Genomic DNA, 5,000 nt, shown 5'->3' with positions numbered 1-5,000 from the left:
GTTAGTACTTGGATGGGAGACCGCCTGGGAATACCAGGTGCTGTAAGCTTTTCGAAGTGCTTCATTTGGCAGCTGATTTAAATAGCCAACGCTTGACAGCCTCTTTCGCTTACGGCCATACCACCCTGGAAATGCCCGATCTCATCTGAACTCGGAAGTAAAGCAGGGTCGGGCCTGGTTAGTACTTGGATGGGAGACCGCCTGGGAATACCAGGTGCTGTAAGCTTTTCGAAGTGCTTCATTTGGCAGCTGATAGACTTCCCCGTGTCACAGCTTCGCTGCCATTATTTTTTCTCGCCTTCAAGGGCATTGTTTCTGTCGATGCTGTATCGATGCCAGCTGAGCTGCGTCCTTCCCTGGTGCTGCGCCTGTTTTAAATAGCCAACGCTTGACAGCCTCTTTCGCTTACGGCCATACCACCCTGGAAATGCCTGATCTCATCTGAACTCGGAAGTAAAGCAGGGTCGGGCCTGGTTAGTACTTGGATGGGAGACCGCCTGGGAATACCAGGTGCTGTAAGCTTTTTCGAAGTGCTTCATTTGGCAGCTGATTTAAATAGCCAACGCTTGACAGCCTCTTTCGCTTACGGCCATACCACCCTGGAAATGCCCGATCTCATCTGAACTCGGAAGTAAAGCAGGGTCGGTCCTGGTTAGTACTTGGATGGGAGACCGCCTGGGAATACCAGGTGCTGTAAGCTTTTCCAAGTGCTTCATTTGGCAGCTGATTTAAATAGCCAACGCTTGACAGCCTGTTTCGCTTACGGCCATACCACCCTGGAAATGCCCGATCTCATCTGAACTCGGAAGTAAAGCAGGGTCGGGCCTGGTTAGTACTTGGATGGGAGACCGCCTGGGAATACCAGGTGCTGTCAGCTTTTCGAAGTGCTTCATTTGGCAGCTGATTTAAATAGCCAACGCTTGACAACCTCTTTCGCTTACGGCCATACCACCCTGGAAATGCCCGATCTCATCTGAACTCGGAAGTAAAGCAGAGTTGGGCCTGGTTAGTACTTGGATGGGAGACCGCCTGGGAATACCAGGTGCTGTAAGCTTTTCGAAGTGCTTCATTTGGCAGCTGATTTAAATAGCCAACGCTTGACAGCCTCTTTCGCTTACGGCCATACCACCCTGGAAATGCCCGATCTCATCTGAACTCGGAAGTAAAGCAGGGTCGGACCTGCTTAGTACTTGGATGGGAGAACGCCTGGGAATACCAGGTGCTGTAAGCTTTTCGAAGTGCTTCATTTGGCAGCTGATTTAAATAGCCAACGCTTGACAGCCTCTTTCGCTTACGGCCATACCACCCTGGAAATGCCCGATCTCATCTGAACTCGGAAGTAAAGCAGGGTCGGGCCTGGTTAGTACTTGGATGGGAGACCGCCTGGGAATACCAGGTGCTGTCAGCTTTTCGAAGTGCTTCATTTGGCAGCTGATTTAAATAGCCAACGCTTGACAGCCTCTTTCGCTTACGGCCATACCACCCTGGAAATGCCCGATCTCATCTGAACTCGGAAGTAAAGCAGGGTCGGGCCTGGTTAGTACTTGGATGGGAGACCGCCTGGGAATACCAGGTGCTGTAAGCTTTTCGAAGTGCTTCATTTGGCAGCTGATTTAAATAGCCAACGCTTGACAGCCTCTTTCGCTTACGGCCATACCACCCTGGAAATGCCCGATCTCATCTGAACTCGGAAGTAAAGCAGGGTCGGGCCTGGTTAGTGCTTGGATGGGAGACCGCCTGGGAATACCAGGTGCTGTAAGCTTTTCGAAGTGCTTCATTTGGCAGCTGATTTAAATAGCCAACGCTTGACAGCCTCTTTCGCTTACGGCCATACCACCCTGGAAATGCCCGATCTCATCTGAACTCGGAAGTAAAGCAGGGTCGGGCCTGGTTAGTACTTGGATGGGAGACCGCCTGGGAATACCAGGTGCTGTAAGCTTTTCCAAGTGCTTCATTTGGCAGCTGATTTAAATAGCCAACGCTTGACAGCCTCTTTCGCTTACGGCCATACCACCCTGGAAATGCCCGATCTCATCTGAACTCGGAAGTAAAGCAGGGTCGGGCCTGGTTAGTACTTGGATGGGAGACCGCCTGGGAATACCAGGTGCTGTAAGCTTTTCGAAGTGCTTCATTTGGCACCTGATAGACTTCCCCGTGTCACAGCTTCGCTGCCATTATTTTTTCTCGCCTTCAAGGGCATTGTTTCTGTCGATGCTGTATCGATGCCAGCTGAGCTGCGTCCTTCCCTGGTGCTGCGCCTGTTTTAAATAGCCAACGCTTGACAACCTCTTTCGCTTACGGCCATACCACCCTGGAAATGCCTGATCTCATCTGAACTCGGAAGTAAAGCAGGGTCGGGCCTGGTTAGTACTTGGATGGGAGACCGCCTGGGAATACCAGGTGCTGTAAGCTTTTCGAAGTGCTTCATTTGGCAGCTGATTTAAATAGCCAACGCTTGACAGCCTCTTTCGCTTACGGCCATACCACCCTGGAAATGCCCGATCTCATCTGAACTCGGAAGTAAAGCAGGGTCGGGCCTGGTTAGTACTTGGATGGGAGACCGCCTGGGAATACCAGGTGCTGTAAGCTTTTCGAAGTGCTTCATTTGGCAGCTGATTTAAATAGCCAACGCTTGACAGCCTGTTTCGCTTACGGCCATACCACCCTGGAAATGCCCGATCTCATCTGAACTCGGAAGTAAAGCAGGGTCGGGCCTGGTTAGTACTTGGATGGGAGACCGCCTGGGAATACCAGGTGCTGTCAGCTTTTCGAAGTGCTTCATTTGGCAGCTGATTTAAATAGCCAACGCTTGACAACCTCTTTCGCTTACGGCCATACCACCCTGGAAATGCCCGATCTCATCTGAACTCGGAAGTAAAGCAGAGTCGGGCCTGGTTAGTACTTGGATGGGAGACCGCCTGGGAATACCAGGTGCTGTAAGCTTTTCGAAGTGCTTCATTTGGCAGCTGATTTAAATAGCCAACGCTTGACAGCCTCTTTCGCTTACGGCCATACCACCCTGGAAATGCCCGATCTCATCTGAACTCGGAAGTAAAGCAGGGTCGGGCCTGGTTAGTACTTGGATGGGAGACCGCCTGGGAATACCAGGTGCTGTAAGCTTTTCGAAGTGCTTCATTTGGCAGCTGATTTAAATAGCCAACGCTTGACAGCCTCTTTCGCTTACGGCCATACCACCCTGGAAATGCCCGATCTCATCTGAACTCGGAAGTAAAGCAGGGTCGGGCCTGGTTAGTACTTGGATGGGAGACCGCCTGGGAATACCAGGTGCTGTAAGCTTTTCGAAGTGCTTCATTTGGCAGCTGCTTTAAATAGCCAACGCTTGACAGCCTCTTTCGCTTACGGCCATACCACCCTGGAAATGCCCGATCTCATCTGAACTCCGAAGTAAAGCAGGGTCGGGCCTGGTTAGTACTTGGATGGGAGACCGCCTGGGAATACCAGGTGCTGTAAGCTTTTCGAAGTGCTTCATTTGGCAGCTGATTTAAATAGCCAACGCTTGACAGCCTCTTTCGCTTACGGCCATACCACCCTGGAAATGCCCGATCTCATCTGAACTCGGAAGTAAAGCAGGGTCGGGCCTGGTTAGTACTTGGATGGGAGACCGCCTGGGAATACCAGGTGCTGTAAGCTTTTCGAAGTGCTTCATTTGGCAGCTGATAGACTTCCCCGTGTCACAGCTTCGCTGCCATTATTTTTTCTCGCCTTCAAGGGCATTGTTTCTGTCGATGCTGTATCGATGCCAGCTGAGCTGCGTCCTTCCCTGGTGCTGCGCCTGTTTTAAATAGCCAACGCTTGACAGCCTCTTTCGCTTACGGCCATACCACCCTGGAAATGCCTGATCTCATCTGAACTCGGAAGTAAAGCAGGGTCGGGCCTGGTTAGTACTTGGATGGGAGACCGCCTGGGAATACCAGGTGCTGTAAGCTTTTCGAAGTGCTTCATTTGGCAGCTGATTTAAATAGCCAACGCTTGACAGCCTCTTTCGCTTACGGCCATACCACCCTGGAAATGCCCGATCTCATCTGAACTCGGAAGTAAAGCAGGGTCGGTCCTGGTTAGTACTTGGATGGGAGACCGCCTGGGAATACCAGGTGCTGTAAGCTTTTCGAAGTGCTTCATTTGGCAGCTGATTTAAATAGCCAACGCTTGACAGCCTGTTTCGCTTACGGCCATACCACCCTGGAAATGCCCGATCTCATCTGAACTCGGAAGTAAAGCAGGGTCGGGCCTGGTTAGTACTTGGATGGGAGACCGCCTGGGAATACCAGGTGCTGTCAGCTTTTCGAAGTGCTTCATTTGGCAGCTGATTTAAATAGCCAACGCTTGACAACCTCTTTCGCTTACGGCCATACCACCCTGGAAATGCCCGATCTCATCTGAACTCGGAAGTAAAGCAGAGTCGGGCCTGGTTAGTACTTGGATGGGAGACCGCCTGGGAATACCAGGTGCTGTAAGCTTTTCGAAGTGCTTCATTTGGCAGCTGATTTAAATAGCCAACGCTTGACAGCCTCTTTCGCTTACGGCCATACCACCCTGGAAATGCCCGATCTCATCTGAACTCGGAAGTAAAGCAGGGTCGGACCTGCTTAGTACTTGGATGGGAGAACGCCTGGGAATACCAGGTGCTGTAAGCTTTTCGAAGTGCTTCATTTGGCAGCTGATTTAAATAGCCAACGCTTGACAGCCTCTTTCGCTTACGGCCATACCACCCTGGAAATGCCCGATCTCATCTGAACTCGGAAGTAAAGCAGGGTCGGGCCTGGTTAGTACTTGGATGGGAGACCGCCTGGGAATACCAGGTGCTGTAAGCTTTTCGAAGTGCTTCATTTGGCAGCTGATTTAAATAGCCAACGCTTGACAGCCTGTTTCGCTTACGGCCATACCACCCTGGAAATGCCCGATCTCATCTGAACTCGGAAGTAAAGCAGGGTCGGGCCTGGTTAGTACTTGGATGGGAGACGGCCTGGGAATACCAGGTG

The 5,000-nt window shown here is 51.4% G+C and overlaps 1 protein-coding gene and 27 non-coding genes across 29 annotated transcripts in view; all 28 read left to right on the top strand.

The window, feature by feature from the left end:
* Positions 1–49, top strand: part of LOC148682713 (5S ribosomal RNA) — a 119-nt gene extending 70 nt beyond the window's left edge. The window contains exon 1 of the ribosomal RNA XR_015944217.1: positions 1–49. This exon is cut by the window's left edge and continues 70 nt beyond it. This is a non-coding gene — a ribosomal RNA (5S ribosomal RNA).
* The window catches only part of LOC148682569 (uncharacterized), a 1,090,975-nt gene that overhangs the window by 26,179 nt on the left and 1,059,796 nt on the right, over positions 1–5,000 (top strand). The window lies entirely within an intron of this gene.
* LOC148682712 (5S ribosomal RNA) lies at positions 108–226 on the top strand. The gene has a single exon (XR_015944216.1). It is a non-coding gene; the product is annotated as a 5S ribosomal RNA (ribosomal RNA).
* On the top strand, positions 404–522 carry LOC148682711 (5S ribosomal RNA). The gene has a single exon (XR_015944413.1). It is a non-coding gene; the product is annotated as a 5S ribosomal RNA (ribosomal RNA).
* On the top strand, positions 582–700 carry LOC148682710 (5S ribosomal RNA). Its single transcript, XR_015944485.1, has one exon. It is a non-coding gene; the product is annotated as a 5S ribosomal RNA (ribosomal RNA).
* On the top strand, positions 759–877 carry LOC148682709 (5S ribosomal RNA). The gene has a single exon (XR_015944461.1). It is a non-coding gene; the product is annotated as a 5S ribosomal RNA (ribosomal RNA).
* On the top strand, positions 936–1,054 carry LOC148682708 (5S ribosomal RNA). Its single transcript, XR_015944434.1, has one exon. It is a non-coding gene; the product is annotated as a 5S ribosomal RNA (ribosomal RNA).
* On the top strand, positions 1,113–1,231 carry LOC148682707 (5S ribosomal RNA). Its single transcript, XR_015943262.1, has one exon. It is a non-coding gene; the product is annotated as a 5S ribosomal RNA (ribosomal RNA).
* LOC148682706 (5S ribosomal RNA) lies at positions 1,290–1,408 on the top strand. The gene has a single exon (XR_015944460.1). It is a non-coding gene; the product is annotated as a 5S ribosomal RNA (ribosomal RNA).
* On the top strand, positions 1,467–1,585 carry LOC148682705 (5S ribosomal RNA). The gene has a single exon (XR_015944215.1). It is a non-coding gene; the product is annotated as a 5S ribosomal RNA (ribosomal RNA).
* Positions 1,644–1,762, top strand: LOC148682704 (5S ribosomal RNA). The gene has a single exon (XR_015944510.1). It is a non-coding gene; the product is annotated as a 5S ribosomal RNA (ribosomal RNA).
* Positions 1,821–1,939, top strand: LOC148682703 (5S ribosomal RNA). Its single transcript, XR_015944214.1, has one exon. It is a non-coding gene; the product is annotated as a 5S ribosomal RNA (ribosomal RNA).
* On the top strand, positions 1,998–2,116 carry LOC148682702 (5S ribosomal RNA). Its single transcript, XR_015944213.1, has one exon. It is a non-coding gene; the product is annotated as a 5S ribosomal RNA (ribosomal RNA).
* LOC148682701 (5S ribosomal RNA) lies at positions 2,294–2,412 on the top strand. The gene has a single exon (XR_015944412.1). It is a non-coding gene; the product is annotated as a 5S ribosomal RNA (ribosomal RNA).
* On the top strand, positions 2,471–2,589 carry LOC148682700 (5S ribosomal RNA). The gene has a single exon (XR_015944211.1). It is a non-coding gene; the product is annotated as a 5S ribosomal RNA (ribosomal RNA).
* On the top strand, positions 2,648–2,766 carry LOC148682699 (5S ribosomal RNA). The gene has a single exon (XR_015944459.1). It is a non-coding gene; the product is annotated as a 5S ribosomal RNA (ribosomal RNA).
* On the top strand, positions 2,825–2,943 carry LOC148682698 (5S ribosomal RNA). The gene has a single exon (XR_015944477.1). It is a non-coding gene; the product is annotated as a 5S ribosomal RNA (ribosomal RNA).
* Positions 3,002–3,120, top strand: LOC148682697 (5S ribosomal RNA). Its single transcript, XR_015944210.1, has one exon. It is a non-coding gene; the product is annotated as a 5S ribosomal RNA (ribosomal RNA).
* LOC148682696 (5S ribosomal RNA) lies at positions 3,179–3,297 on the top strand. Its single transcript, XR_015944209.1, has one exon. It is a non-coding gene; the product is annotated as a 5S ribosomal RNA (ribosomal RNA).
* On the top strand, positions 3,356–3,474 carry LOC148682695 (5S ribosomal RNA). Its single transcript, XR_015944561.1, has one exon. It is a non-coding gene; the product is annotated as a 5S ribosomal RNA (ribosomal RNA).
* On the top strand, positions 3,533–3,651 carry LOC148682694 (5S ribosomal RNA). The gene has a single exon (XR_015944208.1). It is a non-coding gene; the product is annotated as a 5S ribosomal RNA (ribosomal RNA).
* LOC148682693 (5S ribosomal RNA) lies at positions 3,829–3,947 on the top strand. The gene has a single exon (XR_015944411.1). It is a non-coding gene; the product is annotated as a 5S ribosomal RNA (ribosomal RNA).
* Positions 4,006–4,124, top strand: LOC148682692 (5S ribosomal RNA). The gene has a single exon (XR_015944484.1). It is a non-coding gene; the product is annotated as a 5S ribosomal RNA (ribosomal RNA).
* Positions 4,183–4,301, top strand: LOC148682691 (5S ribosomal RNA). Its single transcript, XR_015944458.1, has one exon. It is a non-coding gene; the product is annotated as a 5S ribosomal RNA (ribosomal RNA).
* LOC148682690 (5S ribosomal RNA) lies at positions 4,360–4,478 on the top strand. Its single transcript, XR_015944476.1, has one exon. It is a non-coding gene; the product is annotated as a 5S ribosomal RNA (ribosomal RNA).
* Positions 4,537–4,655, top strand: LOC148682689 (5S ribosomal RNA). The gene has a single exon (XR_015943261.1). It is a non-coding gene; the product is annotated as a 5S ribosomal RNA (ribosomal RNA).
* LOC148682688 (5S ribosomal RNA) lies at positions 4,714–4,832 on the top strand. The gene has a single exon (XR_015944207.1). It is a non-coding gene; the product is annotated as a 5S ribosomal RNA (ribosomal RNA).
* LOC148682687 (5S ribosomal RNA) overlaps positions 4,891–5,000 on the top strand; it is a 119-nt gene continuing 9 nt past the window's right edge. The window contains exon 1 of the ribosomal RNA XR_015943249.1: positions 4,891–5,000. This exon is cut by the window's right edge and continues 9 nt beyond it. This is a non-coding gene — a ribosomal RNA (5S ribosomal RNA).

Source organism: Danio rerio, chromosome 4 (assembly GCF_052040795.2).
Source record: "Danio rerio strain M-AB ecotype USA chromosome 4, GRCz13ab, whole genome shotgun sequence".
Classification (NCBI taxonomy): domain Eukaryota; kingdom Metazoa; phylum Chordata; class Actinopteri; order Cypriniformes; family Danionidae; genus Danio; species Danio rerio.
This window is presented reverse-complemented; position numbering and strand designations above follow the sequence as displayed.